This window comes from Ambystoma mexicanum, chromosome 1p, assembly GCF_040938575.1.
Source record: "Ambystoma mexicanum isolate Mex_15411 chromosome 1p, UKY_AmexF1_1, whole genome shotgun sequence".
In the NCBI taxonomy this organism is placed as follows: Eukaryota; Metazoa; Chordata; class Amphibia; order Caudata; family Ambystomatidae; genus Ambystoma; species Ambystoma mexicanum.
Window position 1 is genome coordinate 1313093601 of NC_090921.1, and position 20221 is coordinate 1313113821.

A 20221-nucleotide genomic window follows, 5' to 3' on the forward strand; every position below is an offset into this window, starting at 1 on the left:
CATGTTTTTGGGACATTCAGAGCTCTCTGATACCGTTTTTGATCCAACAACATTTTCTGGACTTTAGGGGGTCTAGGATGCCTGTAAACCCCTTTTTTGGGTCTCCAAAGTTTTCAACATTTATGCAGGCCTAAGATGCATTTTAAGGCCTTTTTTGAGCTGCCAACATTTCTGGGGTGTTTTCTGAACTTTCAGGGGTGTAGCATGCATTTTTCATGCCAAAAATATTTTGGGAAATTTCAGTGGTCTAGTATGCGGGTTAATGCCCCTTTCAGGCTGCAAATGTTTTTGGGACATTCAGAGCTCTCTGACACATTTTTTGGTTCACCAACATTGTCTTCACTTTAGGGGGTCTAGGATGCCTGTAAACCCCTTTTTTGGGCCTCCAAAGTTTTTTTAAAACTTTTTTGCAGGCCTATAATGCATTTTAAGGCCTTTTTTGGGTTGCTAACCTATTCTGAACTTTCAGGGGTGTAGGATGCATTTTTCGTGCACAAAATATTTTTGGGAATTTCAGTGGTCTAGCAGGTTAATGCCCCCATCAGACTGCAAATGTTGTGGGGACATTCAGAGCTCTCTGACACCGTTTTTGGGCCACAACCATTTTCTGGGCTTTAGGGGGTTTAAGATGCCTGTAAACTCATTTTTTGGGCCTCCAAAGTTTTCAACATTTTTGCATGCCTAAGATGCATTTTAAGGCCTTTTTTGAGCTGCCAACATTTCTGGGGTGTTTTCTGAACTTTCAGGGGTGTAGCATGCATTTTTCGTGCCAAAAATATTTTGGGAAATTTCAGTGGTCTAGGATGCGGGTTAATGCCCCTTTCAGGCTGCAAATATTTTTGGGACATTCAGAGTTCTCTGACACCGATTTTAGTCCAACAACATTTTCTGGACTTTAGGGGGTCTAGGATGCCTGTAAACCCCTTTTTTGGGTCTCCAAAGTTTTCAACATTTTTGCATGCCTAAGATGCATTTTAAGGCCTTTTTTGAGCTGCCAACATTTCTGGGGTGTTTTTTGAACTTTCAGGGGTGTAGCATGCATTTTTCGTGTCAAAAATATTTTGGGAAATTTCAGTGGTCTAGGATGCCGGTTAATGCCCCTTGCAGGCTGCAAATGTTTTTGGGACATTCAGAGCTCTCTGACACCGATTTTGGTCCAACAACATTTACTGGACTTCAGGGGGTCTAGGATGCCTGTAAACCCCTTTTTTGGGCCTCCAGAGTTTTCAACATTATTGTAGGCCTAAAATGCATTTTAAGACCTTCTTTGGGCTGCTAACATATTCTGAGCTTTCAGGGGTATAGGATGCATTTTCCGTGCACAAAATATTTTTGGGAATTTCAGAGGTCTAGGATGCAGGTTAATGCCCTCTTCAGACTGCAAATGTTGTTGGGACATTCAGAGCTCTCTGACACCGTTTTTGGGCAACAACCATTTTCTGGACTTTAGGGGGTCTAGGATGCCTGTAAACCCCTTTTTTGGGTCTCCAAAGTTTTTAACATTTTTTTAGGCCTAAGATGCATTTTAAGGCCTTCTTTGAGCTGCCAACATTTCTGGGGTGTTTTCTGAACTTTCAGGGGTGTAGCATGCATTTTTCGTGGCAAAAACATTTTTGGGAATTTCAGTGGTCTAAGATGCAGGTTAATGCCCGTTTCAGGCTGCAAATGTTTTTGGGATATTCAGAGCTCTTTGACACATTTTTTGGTCCAACAACATTTTCTGGACTTTAGGGGGTCTAGGATGCCTGTAAACCCCTTTTTGGGCCTCCAAAGTTTTCAACATTTTTGTATGCCTAAAATGCATTTTAAGGCCTTCTTTGGGCTGCTAACATATTCTGAGCTTTCAGGGGTATAGGATGTATTTTTCGTGCACAAAATATTTTTGGGAATTTCAGAGGTCTAGGATGCAGGTTAATGCCCCGTTCAGACTGCAAATGTGGTTGGGACATTCAGAGCTCTCTGACACCGTTTTTGGGCCACAACCATTTTCTGAACTTTAAGGGGTCTAGAATGTCTGTAAACCCCTTTTTTGGGTCTCCAAAGTTTTTAACATTTTTGCAGGCCTAAGATGCATTTTAAGGCCTTTTTTGAGCTGCCAACATTTCTGGGGTGTTTTGTGAACTTTCAGGGGTGTAGCATGCATTTTTTGTGCCAAAAATATTTTTGGGAATTTCAGTGGTCTAGGATGCGGGTTAATGCCCCTTTCAGGTTGCAAATGTTTTTGGGACATTCAGAGCTCTCTGACAACGTTTTTGATCCAACAACATTTTCTGGACTTTAGGGGGTCTAGGATCCCTGTAAACCCCTTTTTGGGCCTACAAAGTTTTCAACATTTTTGTAGGCCTAAAAGGCATTTTAAGGCCTTCTTTGGGCTGCTAACATATTCTGAGCTTTCAGGGGTATAGGATGCATGTTTTGTGCACAAAATATTTTTGGGAATTTCAGAGGTCTAGGATGCAGGTTAATGCCCCGTTCAGACTGCAAATGTTGTTGGGACATTCAGAGCTCTCTGACACGGTTTTTGGGCCACAACCATTTTCTGGACTTTAGGGGGTCTAGGATGCCTGTAAACCCCTTTTTTGGGTCTCCAAAGTTTTTAACATTTTTGCAGGCCTAAGATGCATTTTAAGGCCTTTTTTGAGCTGCAAACATTTCTGGGGTGTTTTTTGAACTTTCAGAGGAGTAGCATGCATTTTTCGTGGCAAACATATTTTTGGGAAATTTCAGTGGTCTAGGATGCGGGTTAATTCCCCTTTCAGGCTGCAAATGTGTTTGGGACATTCAGAGCTCTCTGACACCGATTTTGTTCAAACAACATTTTCTGGACTTTAGGGGGTCTAGGATGCCTGTAAACCCCTTTTTTGGGCCTCCAAAGTTTTCAACGTTTTTGAAGGCCTAAGATGCATTTTAAGGCCTTTTATTGAGCTGCCAACATTTTTGGGGTGTTTTCTGAACTTTCAGGGGTGTAGGATGCATTTTTCGTGCCAAAAATATTTTTGGGAATTTCAGTGGTCTAGGATGCGGGTTAATGCCCCTTTCAGGTTGCAAATGTTTTTGGGACATTCAGAGCTCTCTGACACTGTTTTTGATCGAACAACATTTTCTGGACTTTAGGGGGTCTAGGATGCCTGTAAACCCCTTTTTTGGGCCTCCAAAGTTTTCAACATTTTTGTAGGCCTAAAATGCATTTTAGGGCCTTCTTTGGGTTGCAAACATATTCTGAGCTTTCAGGGGTGTAGGATGCATTTTTCGTGCACAAAATATTTTTGGGAATTTAAGAGGTCTAGGATGCGGGTTAATGCCCCTTTCAGGCTGCAAATGTTTTTGAGACATTCAGAGCTCTCTGACACCACATTTGGTCCACCAACATTTTCTGGACTTTAGGGGGTCTAGGATGCCTGTAAACCCCTTTTTTTGGGCCTCCAAAGTTTTCAACATTTTTGAAGGCCTAACATGCATTTTAAGGCCTTTTTTGAGCTGCCAACATTTCTGGGGTGTTTTCTGAACTTTCAGGGGTGTAGCATGCATTTTTCATGCCAAAAATATTTTGGGAAATTTCAGTGATCTAGGATGCGGGCTAATGCCCCTTTCAGGCTGCAAATGATTTTGGGACATTCAGAGCTCTCTGACACATTTTTTGGTTCACCAACATTGTCTTCACTTAAGCACTTTAGGGGTTCTAGGATGCCTGTAAACCCCTTTTTTGGGCCTCCAAAGTTTTTTAAAAACATTTTTGCAGGCATATAATGCATTTTAAGGCCTTTTTTGGGTTGCTAACGTATTCTGAACTTTCAGGGGTGTAGGATGCATTTTTCGTGCACAAAATATTTTTGGGAATTTCAGGGGTCTAGCAGGTTAATGCCCCCATCAGACTGCAAATGTTGTTGGGACATTCAGAGCTCTCTGACACCGTTTTTGGGCCACAACCATTTTCTGGACTTTAAGGGGTTAAGATGCCTGTAAACCCTTTTTTTGGGTCTCCAAAGTTTTCAACATTTTTGCATGCCTAAGATGCATTTTAAGGCCTTTTTTGAGCTGCCAACATTTCTGGGGTGTTTTTTGAACTTTCAGGGGTGTAGCATGCATTTTTCGTGTCAAAAATATTTTGGGAAATTTCAGTGGTCTAGGATGCGGGTTAATGCCCCTTGCAGGCTGCAAATGTTTTTGGGACATTCAGAGCTCTCTGACACCGTTTTTGATCCAGCAACATTTTCTGGACTTTAGGGGGTCTAGGATGCCTGTAAACCCCTTTTTTGGGCCTCCAAAGTTTTCAACATTTTTGAAGGCCTAACATGCATTTTAAGGTCTTTTTTGGGGTGCTAACCTATTCTGAACTTTCAGGGGTGTAGGTTGCATTTTTCGTGGCAAAAATATTTTTGGGAATTTCAGTGGTCTAAGATGCAGGTTACTGCTCATTTCAGGCTGTAAATGTTTTTGGGACATTCAGAGATCTTTGACACATTTTCTGGTCCACCAACATTTTTTGGATTTTAGGGGGTCTAGGATGCCTGTAAACCCCTTTTTGGGCCTCCAAAGTTTTCAACATTTTTGTAGGCCTAAAATGTATTTTAAGGCTTTTTCTGAGCTGCCAACATTTCTGGGGTGTTTTTTGAACTTTCAGGGGTGTAGCATGCATTTTTCGTGTCAAAAATATTTTGGGAAATTTCAGTGGTCTAGGATGCGGGTTAATGCCCCTTGCAGGCTGCAAATGTTTTTGGGACATTCAGAGCTCTCTGACACCGATTTTGGTCCAACAACATTTACTGGACTTCAGGGGGTCTAGGATGCCTGTAAACCCCTTTTTTGGGCCTCCAGAGTTTTCAACATTATTGTAGGCCTAAAATGCATTTTAAGACCTTCTTTGGGCTGCTAACATATTCTGAGCTTTCAGGGGTATAGGATGCATTTTCCGTGCACAAAATATTTTTGGGAATTTCAGAGGTCTAGGATGCAGGTTAATGCCCTCTTCAGACTGCAAATGTTGTTGGGACATTCAGAGCTCTCTGACACCGTTTTTGGGCAACAACCATTTTCTGGACTTTAGGGGGTCTAGGATGCCTGTAAACCCCTTTTTTGGGTCTCCAAAGTTTTTAACATTTTTTTAGGCCTAAGATGCATTTTAAGGCCTTCTTTGAGCTGCCAACATTTCTGGGGTGTTTTCTGAACTTTCAGGGGTGTAGCATGCATTTTTCGTGGCAAAAACATTTTTGGGAATTTCAGTGGTCTAAGATGCAGGTTAATGCCCGTTTCAGGCTGCAAATGTTTTTGGGATATTCAGAGCTCTTTGACACATTTTTTGGTCCAACAACATTTTCTGGACTTTAGGGGGTCTAGGATGCCTGTAAACCCCTTTTTGGGCCTCCAAAGTTTTCAACATTTTTGTATGCCTAAAATGCATTTTAAGGCCTTCTTTGGGCTGCTAACATATTCTGAGCTTTCAGGGGTATAGGATGTATTTTTCGTGCACAAAATATTTTTGGGAATTTCAGAGGTCTAGGATGCAGGTTAATGCCCCGTTCAGACTGCAAATGTGGTTGGGACATTCAGAGCTCTCTGACACCGTTTTTGGGCCACAACCATTTTCTGAACTTTAAGGGGTCTAGAATGTCTGTAAACCCCTTTTTTGGGTCTCCAAAGTTTTTAACATTTTTGCAGGCCTAAGATGCATTTTAAGGCCTTTTTTGAGCTGCCAACATTTCTGGGGTGTTTTGTGAACTTTCAGGGGTGTAGCATGCATTTTTTGTGCCAAAAATATTTTTGGGAATTTCAGTGGTCTAGGATGCGGGTTAATGCCCCTTTCAGGTTGCACATGTTTTTGGGACATTCAGAGCTCTCTGACAACGTTTTTGATCCAACAACATTTTCTGGACTTTAGGGGGTCTAGGATCCCTGTAAACCCCTTTTTGGGCCTACAAAGTTTTCAACATTTTTGTAGGCCTAAAAGGCATTTTAAGGCCTTCTTTGGGCTGCTAACATATTCTGAGCTTTCAGGGGTATAGGATGCATGTTTTGTGCACAAAATATTTTTGGGAATTTCAGAGGTCTAGGATGCAGGTTAATGCCCCGTTCAGACTGCAAATGTTGTTGGGACATTCAGAGCTCTCTGACACGGTTTTTGGGCCACAACCATTTTCTGGACTTTAGGGGGTCTAGGATGCCTGTAAACCCCTTTTTTGGGTCTCCAAAGTTTTTAACATTTTTGCAGGCCTAAGATGCATTTTAAGGCCTTTTTTGAGCTGCAAACATTTCTGGGGTGTTTTTTGAACTTTCAGAGGAGTAGCATGCATTTTTCGTGGCAAACATATTTTTGGGAAATTTCAGTGGTCTAGGATGCGGGTTAATTCCCCTTTCAGGCTGCAAATGTGTTTGGGACATTCAGAGCTCTCTGACACCGATTTTGTTCAAACAACATTTTCTGGACTTTAGGGGGTCTAGGATGCCTGTAAACCCCTTTTTTGGGCCTCCAAAGTTTTCAACGTTTTTGAAGGCCTAAGATGCATTTTAAGGCCTTTTATTGAGCTGCCAACATTTTTGGGGTGTTTTCTGAACTTTCAGGGGTGTAGGATGCATTTTTCGTGCCAAAAATATTTTTGGGAATTTCAGTGGTCTAGGATGCGGGTTAATGCCCCTTTCAGGTTGCAAATGTTTTTGGGACATTCAGAGCTCTCTGACACTGTTTTTGATCGAACAACATTTTCTGGACTTTAGGGGGTCTAGGATGCCTGTAAACCCCTTTTTTGGGCCTCCAAAGTTTTCAACATTTTTGTAGGCCTAAAATGCATTTTAGGGCCTTCTTTGGGTTGCAAACATATTCTGAGCTTTCAGGGGTGTAGGATGCATTTTTCGTGCACAAAATATTTTTGGGAATTTAAGAGGTCTAGGATGCGGGTTAATGCCCCTTTCAGGCTGCAAATGTTTTTGAGACATTCAGAGCTCTCTGACACCACATTTGGTCCACCAACATTTTCTGGACTTTAGGGGGTCTAGGATGCCTGTAAACCCCTTTTTTTGGGCCTCCAAAGTTTTCAACATTTTTGAAGGCCTAACATGCATTTTAAGGCCTTTTTTGAGCTGCCAACATTTCTGGGGTGTTTTCTGAACTTTCAGGGGTGTAGCATGCATTTTTCATGCCAAAAATATTTTGGGAAATTTCAGTGATCTAGGATGCGGGCTAATGCCCCTTTCAGGCTGCAAATGATTTTGGGACATTCAGAGCTCTCTGACACATTTTTTGGTTCACCAACATTGTCTTCACTTAAGCACTTTAGGGGTTCTAGGATGCCTGTAAACCCCTTTTTTGGGCCTCCAAAGTTTTTTAAAAACATTTTTGCAGGCATATAATGCATTTTAAGGCCTTTTTTGGGTTGCTAACGTATTCTGAACTTTCAGGGGTGTAGGATGCATTTTTCGTGCACAAAATATTTTTGGGAATTTCAGGGGTCTAGCAGGTTAATGCCCCCATCAGACTGCAAATGTTGTTGGGACATTCAGAGCTCTCTGACACCGTTTTTGGGCCACAACCATTTTCTGGACTTTAAGGGGTTAAGATGCCTGTAAACCCTTTTTTGGGTCTCCAAAGTTTTTAACATTTTTGCAGGCCTAAGATGCATTTTAAGGCCTTTTTTGAGCTGCCAACATTTCTGGGGTGTTTTGTGAACTTTCAGGGGTGTAGCATGCATTTTTTGTGCCAAAAATATTTTTGGGAATTTCAGTGGTCTAGGATGCGGGTTAATGCCCCTTTCAGGTTGCAAATGTTTTTGGGACATTCAGAGCTCTCTGACACCGTTTTTGATCCAGCAACATTTTCTGGACTTTAGGGGGTCTAGAATGCCTGTAAACCCCTTTTTTGGGCCTCCAAAGTTTTCAACATTTTTGAAGGCCTAACATGCATTTTAAGGTCTTTTTTGGGGTGCTAACCTATTCTGAACTTTCAGGGGTGTAGGTTGCATTTTTCGTGGCAAAAATATTTTTGGGAATTTCAGTGGTCTAAGATGCAGGTTACTGCTCATTTCAGGCTGTAAATGTTTTTGGGACATTCAGAGATCTTTGACACATTTTTTGGTCCACCAACATTTTTTGGATTTTAGGGGGTCTAGGATGCCTGTAAACCCCTTTTTGGGCCTCCAAAGTTTTCAACATTTTTGTAGGCCTAAAATGTATTTTAAGGCTTTTTCTGAGCTGCCAACATTTCTGGGGTGTTTTCTGAACTTTCAGAGGTGTAGCATGCATTTTTCGTGCCAAAAATATTTTGGGAAATTTCAGTGGTCTAGGATGCGGGTTAATGCCCCTTTCAGGCTGCAAATGCTTTTGGGACATTCAGAGCTCTCTGACACACCGATTTTGGTCCAACAACATTTTCTGGACTTTAGGGGGTCTAGGATGCCTGTAAACCCCTTTTTTGGGCCTCCAAAGTTTTCAACATTTTTGAAGGCCTAACATGCATTTTAAGGCCTTTTTTGGGTTGCTAACCTATTCTGAGCTTTCAAGGGTACAGGATGCATTTTTCGTGCACAAAATATTTTTGGGAATTTCAGCGGTCTAGGATTCAGGTTAATGCCCCCTTCAGACTGCAAATGCTGTTGGGACATTCAGAGCTCTCTGACACCGATTTTGGTCCAACAACATTTTCTGGACTTTAGGGGGTCTAGGATGCCTGTAAACCCCTTTTTTGGGCCTCCAAAGTTTTCAACATTTTTGAAGGCCTAACATGCATTTTAAGGCCTTTTCTTGAGCTGCCAACATTTTCTGAACTTTCAGGGGTGTAGGATGCATTTTTCGTGCACAAAATATTTTTGGGAATTTCAGTGGTCTAGGATGCGTGTTAATGCCCCTTTCAGGCTGCAAATGTTTTTGGGACATTCAGAGCTCTCTGACACAGTTTTCGGTCCACCAACATTGTCGTGACTTTAGGGGGTCTAGGATGCCTGTAAACCCCTTTTTTGGGCCTCCAAAGTTTTTTTTAAACATTTTTGCAGGCCTATAATGCATTTTAAGGCCTTTTTTGGGTTGCTAACCTATTCTGAACTTTCAGGGGTGTAAGATGCATTTTTTTGTGCCAAAAATATTTTTGGGAATTTCAGTGGTCTAAGATGCAGGTTACTGCCCATTTCAGGCTGTAAATGTTTTTGGGACATTCAGAGCTCTCTGACACCGATTTTGGTACAACAACATTTTCTGGACTTTAGGGGGTCTAGGATGCCTGTAAACCCCTTTTTTGGGCGTCCAAAGTTTTCAACATTTTTGAAGGCCTAACATGCATTTTAAGGCCTTTTTTGGGTTGCTAACCTATTCTGAACTTTCAGGGGTGTAGGATGCATTTTTCGTGCCAAAAATATTTTTGGGAATTTCAGTGGTCTATGATTCAGGTTAACGCCCCCTTCAGACTGCAAATGTTGTTGGGACATTCAGAGCTCTCTGACACCGATTTTGGTCCACCAACATTTTCTGGACTTTAGGGGGTCTAGGATGCCTGTAAACTCCTTTTTTGGGCCTCCAAAGTTTTCAACATTTTCGAAGGCCTAACATGCATTTTAAGGCTTTTTTTGAGCTGCCAACATTTCTGGGGTGTTTTCTGAACTTTCAGGGGTGTAGCATGCATTTTTCGTGCCAAAAATATTTTGGGAAATTTCAGTGGTCTAGGATGCGGGTTAATGCCCCTTTCAGGCTGCAAATGTTTTTGGGACATTCAGAGCTCTCTGACACCGATTTTGGTCCAACAACATTTTCTGGACTTTAGGGGGTCTAGGATGCCTGTAAACCCCTTTTTTGGGCCTCCAAAGTTTTCAACATTTTTGAAGGCCTAACATGCATTTTAAGGCCTTTTCTTGAGCTGCCAACATTTTCTGAACTTTTGGCGGTGTAGGATGCATTTTTCGTGCCAAAAATATTTTTGGGAATTTCAGTGGTCTAGGATGCGGGTTAATGCCCCTTTCAGGTTGCAAATGTTTTTGGGACATTCAGAGCTCTATGACACCGTTTTTGATCCAACAACATTTTCTGGACTTTAGGGGGTCTAGGATGCCTGTAAACCCCTTTTTTGGGCCTCCAAAGTTTTCAACATTTTTGTAGGCCTAAAATGCATTTTAAGGCCTTTGGGCTGCTAACATATTCTGAGCTTTCAGGGGTATAGGATGCATTTTTCGTGCACAAAATATTTTTGGGAATTTCAGAGGTCAAGTATGCGGGTTAATGCCCCTTTCAGTCTGCAAATGTTTTTGGGACATTCAGAGCTCTCTGACACCGATTTTGGTACAACAACATTTTCTGGACTTTAGGGGGTCTAGGATGCCTGTAAACCCCTTTTTTGGGCCTCCAAAGTTTTCAACATTTTGAAGGCCTAAGATGCATTTTAAGGCCTTTTCTTGAGCTGCCAACATTTTCTGAACTTTCAGGGGTGTAGGATGCATTTTTCGTGCCAAAAATATTTTTGGGAATTTCAGTGGTCTAGGATGCGGGTTAATGCCCCTTTCAGGTTGCAAATGTTTTTGGGACATTCAGAGCTCTCTGACACTGTTTTTGATCGAACAACATTTTCTGGACTTTAGGGGGTCTAGGATGCCTGTAAACCCCTTTTTTGGGCCTCCAAAGTTTTCAACATTTTTGTAGGCCTAAAATGCATTTTAAGGCCTTCTTTGGGTTGCAAACATATTCTGAGCTTTCAGGGGTGTAGGATGCATTTTTCGTGCACAAAATATTTTTGGGAATTTAAGAGGTCTAGGATGCGGGTTAATGCCCCTTTCAGGCTGCAAATGTTTTTGAGACATTCAGAGCTCTCTGACACCACATTTGGTCCACCAACATTTTCTGGACTTTAGGGGGTCTAGGATGCCTGTAAACCCCTTTTTTTGGGCCTCCAAAGTTTTCAACATTTTTGAAGGCCTAACATGCATTTTAAGGCCTTTTTTGAGCTGCCAACATTTCTGGGGTGTTTTCTGAACTTTCAGGGGTGTAGCATGCATTTTTCATGCCAAAAATATTTTGGGAAATTTCAGTGCTCTAGGAAAGGATGCGGGTTAATGCCCCTTTCAGGCTGCAAATGATTTTGGGACATTCAGAGCTCTCTGACACATTTTTTGGTTCACCAACATTGTCTTCACTTAAGCACTTTAGGGGGTCTAGGATGCCTGTAAACCCCTTTTTTGGGCCTCCAAAGTTTTTTTAAAACATTTTTGCAGGCATATAATGCATTTTAAGGCCTTTTTTGGGTTGCTAACGTATTCTGAACTTTCAGGGGTGTAGGATGCATTTTTCGTGCACAAAATATTTTTGGGAATTTCAGGGGTCTAGCAGGTTAATGCCCCCATCAGACTGCAAATGTTGTTGGGACATTCAGAGCTCTCTGACACCGTTTTTGGGCCACAACCATTTTCTGGACTTTAAGGGGTTAAGATGCCTGTAAACCCCTTTTTTGGGTCTCCAAAGTTTTCAACATTTTTGCATGCCTAAGATGCATTTTAAGGCCTTTTTTGAGCTGCCAACATTTCTGGGGTGTTTTTTGAACTTTCAGGGGTGTAGCATGCATTTTTCGTGTCAAAAATATTTTGGGAAATTTCAGTGGTCTAGGATGCGGGTTAATGCCCCTTGCAGGCTGCAAATGTTTTTGGGACATTCAGAGCTCTCTGACACCGATTTTGGTCCAACAACATTTACTGGACTTCAGGGGGTCTAGGATGCCTGTAAACCCCTTTTTTGGGCCTCCAGAGTTTTCAACATTATTGTAGGCCTAAAATGCATTTTAAGACCTTCTTTGGGCTGCTAACATATTCTGAGCTTTCAGGGGTATAGGATGCATTTTCCGTGCACAAAATATTTTTGGGAATTTCAGAGGTCTAGGATGCAGGTTAATGCCCTCTTCAGACTGCAAATGTTGTTGGGACATTCAGAGCTCTCTGACACCGTTTTTGGGCAACAACCATTTTCTGGACTTTAGGGGGTCTAGGATGCCTGCAAACCCCTTTTTTGGGTCTCCAAAGTTTTTAACATTTTTTTAGGCCTAAGATGCATTTTAAGGCCTTCTTTGAGCTGCCAACATTTCTGGGGTGTTTTCTGAACTTTCAGGGGTGTAGCATGCATTTTTCGTGGCAAAAACATTTTTGGGAATTTCAGTGGTCTAAGATGCAGGTTAATGCCCGTTTCAGGCTGCAAATGTTTTTGGGATATTCAGAGCTCTTTGACACATTTTTTGGTCCAACAACATTTTCTGGACTTTAGGGGGTCTAGGATGCCTGTAAACCCCTTTTTGGGCCTCCAAAGTTTTCAACATTTTTGTATGCCTAAAATGCATTTTAAGGCCTTCTTTGGGCTGCTAACATATTCTGAGCTTTCAGGGGTATAGGATGTATTTTTCGTGCACAAAATATTTTTGGGAATTTCAGAGGTCTAGGATGCAGGTTAATGCCCCGTTCAGACTGCAAATGTGGTTGGGACATTCAGAGCTCTCTGACACCGTTTTTGGGCCACAACCATTTTCTGGACTTTAAGGGGTCTAGAATGCCTGTAAACCCCTTTTTTGGGTCTCCAAAGTTGTTAACATTTTTGCAGGCCTAAGATGCATTTTAAGGCCTTTTTTGAGCTGCCAACATTTCTGGGGTGTTTTCTGAACTTTCAGGGGTGTAGCATGCATTTTTCATGCAAAAAATATTTTGGGAAATTTCAGTGGTCTAGGATGCGGGTTAATGCCCCTTTCAGGCTGCAAATATTTTTGGGACATTCAGAGCTCTCTGACATCGATTTTGGTCCAACAACATTTTCTGGACTTTAGGGGGTCTAGGATGCCTGTAAACCCCTTTTTTGGGCCTCCAAAGTTTTCAACATTTTTGAAGGCCTAACATGCATTTTAAGGCCTTTTCTTGAGCTGCCAACATTTTCTGAACGTTCAGGGGTGTAGGATGCATTTTTCGTGCACAAAATATTTTTGGGAATTTCAGAGTTCTAGGATGCTGGTTAATGCCCCTTTCAGTCTGCAAATGTTTTTGGGACATTCAGAGCTCTCTGACACCGTTTTTGATCCAGCAACATTTTCTGGACTTTAGGGGGTCTAGGATGCATTTGTATTTTGTATTTGTTTATTTATATTGCGCAGCCTGCCCAAGGGCATCAGGGCGCATGTTTGGAAGGGTTACAATGAGAAGTTACAGAAAGACAGTTACAGGAAGGCAGTTACATATTACAAAGTATAAATATACATAAGGCAAAGAAATATACATATATTTACAAGGTAGTTAGTCGACCCAATATATACAGAGGTGATAGGATTGGTACAGCGTGCAGTGAGTGTTTACAAAAAGGAGGCTGAAGCTTCGTCTTGCTCATAAAGCCATTGTTTTGCTCTATTTTTGAAGGATTGAAGGGAGGGGACATTCCTGAGATCATTGGGAAGTGAGTTCCAGAGCTTGGCTGCCAGGACTGGGAAGCTCGAGCCTCTGGCAGTCTGGAGCTTGAAGCTAGGAATGATGAGTGTATTAGCTTGTGCAGATCTTAGGGGTCTGTGGGCTGTGTGTTGTGTGAAGCGCTCTGAGAGGTAGGCTGGTGCAGCGTTGTTCTGTGCTTTGTAACTAAGAACCAGTGTTTTGAGGGCAATGCGCCGTGAGATGGTGAGCCATCGTAAGTTGCGTCTAGTGGAGGAGATGTGGGTGCGCCTAGGTATATTAAGAGCAGCCCTGATGGCGTTATTCTGGGTTACCTGAAGTTTGTCAATGTTTTTTTGACTGGTTCCCAAGTAAAGGGCATTGCAGTAATCAATTTTGGATAAGATGAGAGTTCTGGCAAGGATCAAGCAATTGTCCGTAGATAAGAAGGGGCGGCAAGCAGTGATTAGTTTGCACGTGTGCGCAGATGCCTGTAAACCCCTTTTTTGGGCCTCCAAAGTTTTCAACATTTTTGAAGGCCTAACATGCATTTTAAGGTCTTTTTTGGGGTGCTAACCTATTCTGAACTTTCAGGGGTGTAGGTTGCATTTTTCGTGGCAAAAATATTTTTGGGAATTTCAGTGGTCTAAGATGCAGGTTACTGCCCATTTCAGGCTGTAAATGTTTTTGGGACATTCAGAGATCTTTGACACATTTTTTGGTCCACCAACATTTTTTGGATTTTAGGGGGTCTAGGATGCCTGTAAACCCCTTTTTGGGCCTCCAAAGTTTTCAACATTTTTGTAGGCCTAAAATGTATTTTAAGGCTTTTTCTGAGCTGCCAACATTTCTGGGGTGTTTTCTGAACTTTCAGAGGTGTAGCATGCATTTTTCGTGCCAAAAATATTTTGGGAAATTTCAGTGGTCTAGGATGCGGGTTAATGCCCCTTTCAGGCTGCAAATGCTTTTGGGACATTCAGAGCTCTCTGACACACCGATTTTGGTCCAACACCATTTTCTGGACTTTAGGGGGTCTAGGATGCCTGTAAACCCCTTTTTGGGCCTCCAAAGTTTTCAACATTTTTGAAGGCCTAACATGCATTTTAAGGCCTTTTTTGGGTTGCTAACCTATTCTGAGCTTTTAAGGGTACAGGATGCATTTTTCGTGCACAAAATATTTTTGGGAATTTCAGCGGTCTAGGATTCAGGTTAATGCCCCCTTCAGACTGCAAATGCTGTTGGGACATTCAGAGCTCTCTGACACCGATTTTGGTCCAACAACATTTTCTGGACTTTAGGGGGTCTAGGATGCCTGTAAACCCCTTTTTTGGGCCTCCAAAGTTTTCAACATTTTTGAAGGCCTAACATGCATTTTAAGGCCTTTTCTTGAGCTGCCAACATTTTCTGAACTTTCAGGGGTGTAGGATGCATTTTTCGTGCACAAAATATTTTTGGGAATTTCAGTGGTCTAGGATGCGTGTTAATGCCCCTTTCAGGCTGCAAATGTTTTTGGGACATTCAGAGCTCTCTGACACAGTTTTCGGTCCACCAACATTGTCTGGACTTTAGGGGGTCTAGGATGCCTGTAAACCCCTTTTTTGGGCCTCCAAAGTTTTTTTTAAACATTTTTGCAGGCCTATAATGCATTTTAAGGCCTTTTTTGGGTTGGTAACCTATTCTGAACTTTCAGGGGTGTAGGATGCATTTTTTTGTGCCAAAAATATTTTTGGGAATTTCAGTGGTCTAAGATGCAGGTTACTGCCCATTTCAGGCTGTAAATGTTTTTGGGACATTCAGAGATCTTTGACACATTTTTTGATCCAACAACATTTTCTGGACTTTAGGGGGTCTAGGATGCCTGTAAACCCCTTTTTTGGGCCTCCAAAGTTTTCAACATTTTTGTAGGCCTAAAATGCATTTTAAGGCCTTTGGGCTGCTAACATATTCTGAGCTTTCAGGGGTATAGGATGCATTTTTCGTGCACAAAATATTTTTGGGAATTTCAGAGGTCAAGTATGCGGGTTAATGCCCCTTTCAGTCTGCAAATGTTTTTGGGACATTCAGAGCTCTCTGACACCGATTTTGGTACAACAACATTTTCTGGACTTTAGGGGGTCTAGGATGCCTGTAAACCCCTTTTTTGGGCGTCCAAAGTTTTCAACATTTTTGAAGGCCTAACATGCATTTTAAGGCCTTTTTTGGGTTGCTAACCTATTCTGAACTTTCAGGGGTGTAGGATGCATTTTTCGTGCCAAAAATATTTTTGGGAATTTCAGTGGTCTATGATTCAGGTTAACGCCCCCTTCAGACTGCAAATGTTGTTGGGACATTCAGAGCTCTCTGACACCGATTTTGGTCCACCAACATTTTCTGGACTTTAGGGGGTCTAGGATGCCTGTAAACTCCTTTTTTGGGCCTCCAAAGTTTTCCACATTTTCGAAGGCCTAACATGCATTTTAAGGCTTTTTTTGAGCTGCCAACATTTCTGGGGTGTTTTCTGAACTTTCAGGGGTGTAGCATGCATTTTTCGTGCCAAAAATATTTTGGGAAATTTCAGTGGTCTAGGATGCGGGTTAATGCCCCTTTCAGGCTGCAAATGTTTTTGGGACATTCAGAGCTCTCTGACACCGATTTTGGTCCAACAACATTTTCTGGACTTCAGGGGGTCTAGGATGCCTGTAAACCCCTTTTTGGGCCTCCAAAGTTTTCAACATTTTTGTATGCCTAAAATGCATTTTAAGGCCTTCTTTGGGCTGCTAACATATTCTGAGCTTTCAGGGGTATAGGATGTATTTTTCGTGCACAAAATATTTTTGGGAATTTCAGAGGTCTAGGATGCAGGTTAATGCCCCGTTCAGACTGCAAATGTGGTTGGGACATTCAGAGCTCTCTGACACCGTTTTTGGGCCACAACCATTTTCTGGACTTTAAGGGGTCTAGAATGCCCGTAAACCCCTTTTTTTGGGTCTCCAAAGTTGTTAACATTTTTGCAGGCCTAAGATGCATTTTAAGGCCTTTTTTGAGCTGCCAACATTTCTGGGGTGTTTTCTGAACTTTCAGGGGTGTAGCATGCATTTTTCATGCAAAAAATATTTTGGGAAATTTCAGTGGTCTAGGATGCGGGTTAATGCCCCTTTCAGGCTGCAAATATTTTTGGGACATTCAGAGCTCTCTGACATCGATTTTGGTCCAACAACATTTTCTGGACTTTAGGGGGTCTAGGATGCCTGTAAACCCCTTTTTTGGGCCTCCAAAGTTTTCAACATTTTTGAAGGCCTAACATGCATTTTAAGGCCTTTTCTTGAGCTGCCAACATTTTCTGAACGTTCAGGGGTGTAGGATGCATTTTTCGTGCACAAAATATTTTTGGGAATTTCAGAGTTCTAGGATGCTGGTTAATGCCCCTTTCAGGCTGCAAATGTTTTTGGGACATTCAGAGCTCTCTGACACCGTTTTTGATCCAGCAACATTTTCTGGACTTTAGGGGGTCTAGGATGCATTTGTATTTTGTATTTGTTTATTTATATTGCGCAGCCTGCCCAAGGGCATCAGGGCGCATGTTTGGAAGGGTTACAATGAGAAGTTACAGAAAGACAGTTACAGGAAGGCAGTTACATATTACAAAGTATAAATATACATAAGGCAAAGAAATATACATATATTTACAAGGTAGTTAGTCGACCCAATATATACAGAGGTGATAGGATTGGTACAGCGTGCAGTGAGTGTTTACAAAAAGGAGGCTGAAGCTTCGTCTTGCTCATAAAGCCATTGTTTTGCTCTATTTTTGAAGGATTGAAGGGAGGGGACATTCCTGAGATCATTGGGAAGTGAGTTCCAGAGCTTGGCTGCCAGGACTGGGAAGCTCGAGCCTCTGGCAGTCTGGAGCTTGAAGCTAGGAATGATGAGTGTATTAGCTTGTGCAGATCTTAGGGGTCTGTGGGCTGTGTGTTGTGTGAAGCGCTCTGACAGGTAGGCTGGTGCAGCGTTGTTCTGTGCTTTGTAACTAAGAACCAGTGTTTTGAGGGCAATGCGCCGTGAGATGGTGAGCCATCGTAAGTTGCGTCTAGTGGAGGAGATGTGGGTGCGCCTAGGTATATTAAGAGCAGCCCTGATGGCGTTATTCTGGGTTACCTGAAGTTTGTCAATGTTTTTTTGACTGGTTCCCAAGTAAAGGGCATTGCAGTAATCAATTTTGGATAAGATGAGAGTTCTGGCAAGGATCAAGCAATTGTCCGTAGATAAGAAGGGGCGGCAAGCAGTGATTAGTTTGCACGTGTGCGCAGATGCCTGTAAACCCCTTTTTTGGGCCTCCAAAGTTTTCAACATTTTTGAAGGCCTAACATGCATTTTAAGGTCTTTTTTGGGGTGCTAACCTATTCTGAACTTTCAGGGGTGTAGGTTGCATTTTTCGTGGCAAAAATATTTTTGGGAATTTCAGTGGTCTAAGATGCAGGTTACTGCCCATTTCAGGCTGTAAATGTTTTTGGGACATTCAGAGATCTTTGACACATTTTTTGGTCCACCAACATTTTTTGGATTTTAGGGGGTCTAGGATGCCTGTAAACCCCTTTTTGGGCCTCCAAAGTTTTCAACATTTTTGTAGGCCTAAAATGTATTTTAAGGCTTTTTCTGAGCTGCCAACATTTCTGGGGTGTTTTCTGAACTTTCAGAGGTGTAGCATGCATTTTTTTCGTGCCAAAAATATTTTGGGAAATTTCAGTGGTCTAGGATGCGGGTTAATGCCCCTTTCAGGCTGCAAATGCTTTTGGGACATTCAGAGCTCTCTGACACACCGATTTTGGTCCAACAACATTTTCTGGACTTTAGGGGGTCTAGGATGCCTGTAAACCCCTTTTTGGGCCTCCAAAGTTTTCAACATTTTTGAAGGCCTAACATGCATTTTAAGGCCTTTTTTGGGTTGCTAACCTATTCTGAGCTTTTAAGGGCACAGGATGCATTTTTCGTGCACAAAATATTTTTGGGAATTTCAGCGGTCTAGGATTCAGGTTAATGCCCCCTTCAGACTGCAAATGCTGTTGGGACATTCAGAGCTCTCTGACACCGATTTTGGTCCAACAACATTTTCTGGACTTTAGGGGGTCTAGGATGCCTGTAAACCCCTTTTTTGGGCCTCCAAAGTTTTCAACATTTTTGAAGGCCTAACATGCATTTTAAGGCCTTTTCTTGAGCTGCCAACATTTTCTGAACTTTCAGGGGTGTAGGATGCATTTTTCGTGCACAAAATATTTTTGGGAATTTCAGTGGTCTAGGATGCGTGTTAATGCCCCTTTCAGGCTGCAAATGTTTTTGGGACATTCAGAGCTCTCTGACACAGTTTTCGGTCCACCAACATTGTCTGGACTTTAGGGGGTCTAGGATGCCTGTAAACCCCTTTTTTGGGCCTCCAAAGTTTTTTTAAACATTTTTGCAGGCCTATAATGCATTTTAAGGCCTTTTTTGGGTTGGTAACCTATTCTGAACTTTCAGGGGTGTAGGATGCATTTTTTTGTGCCAAAAATATTTTTGGGAATTTCAGTGGTCTAAGATGCAGGTTACTGCCCATTTCAGGCTGTAAATGTTTTTGGGACATTCAGAGATCTTTGACACATTTTTTGATCCAACAACATTTTCTGGACTTTAGGGGGTCTAGGATGCCTGTAAACCCCTTTTTTGGGCCTCCAAAGTTTTCAACATTTTTGTAGGCCTAAAATGCATTTTAAGGCCTTTGGGCTGCTAACATATTCTGAGCTTTCAGGGGTATAGGATGCATTTTTCGTGCACAAAATATTTTTGGGAATTTCAGAGGTCAAGTATGCGGGTTAATGCCCCTTTCAGTCTGCAAATGTTTTTGGGACATTCAGAGCTCTCTGACACCGATTTTGGTACAACAACATTTTCTGGACTTTAGGGGGTCTAGGATGCCTGTAAACCCCTTTTTTGGGCGTCCAAAGTTTTCAACATTTTTGAAGGCCTAACATGCATTTTAAGGCCTTTTTTGGGTTGCTAACCTATTCTGAACTTTCAGGGGTGTAGGATGCATTTTTCGTGCCAAAAATATTTTTGGGAATTTCAGTGGTCTATGATTCAGGTTAACGCCCCCTTCAGACTGCAAATGTTGTTGGGACATTCAGAGCTCTCTGACACCGATTTTGGTCCACCAACATTTTCTGGACTTTAGGGGGTCTAGGATGCCTGTAAACTCCTTTTTTGGGCCTCCAAAGTTTTCCACATTTTCGAAGGCCTAACATGCATTTTAAGGCTTTTTTTGAGCTGCCAACATTTCTGGGGTGTTTTCTGAACTTTCAGGGGTGTAGCATGCATTTTTCGTGCCAAAAATATTTTGGGAAATTTCAGTGGTCTAGGATGCGGGTTAATGCCCCTTTCAGGCTGCAAATGTTTTTGGGACATTCAGAGCTCTCTGACACCGATTTTGGTCCAACAACATTTTCTGGACTTCAGGGGGTCTAGGATGCCTGTAAACCCCTTTTTGGGCCTCCAAAGTTTTCAACATTTTTGTATGCCTAAAATGCATTTTAAGGCCTTCTTTGGGCTGCTAACATATTCTGAGCTTTCAGGGGTATAGGATGTATTTTTCGTGCACAAAATATTTTTGGGAATTTCAGAGGTCTAGGATGCAGGTTAATGCCCCGTTCAGACTGCAAATGTGGTTGGGACATTCAGAGCTCTCTGACACCGTTTTTGGGCCACAACCATTTTCTGGACTTTAAGGGGTCTAGAATGCCCGTAAACCCCTTTTTTTGGGTCTCCAAAGTTGTTAACATTTTTGCAGGCCTAAGATGCATTTTAAGGCCTTTTTTGAGCTGCCAACATTTCTGGGGTGTTTTCTGAACTTTCAGGGGTGTAGCATGCAT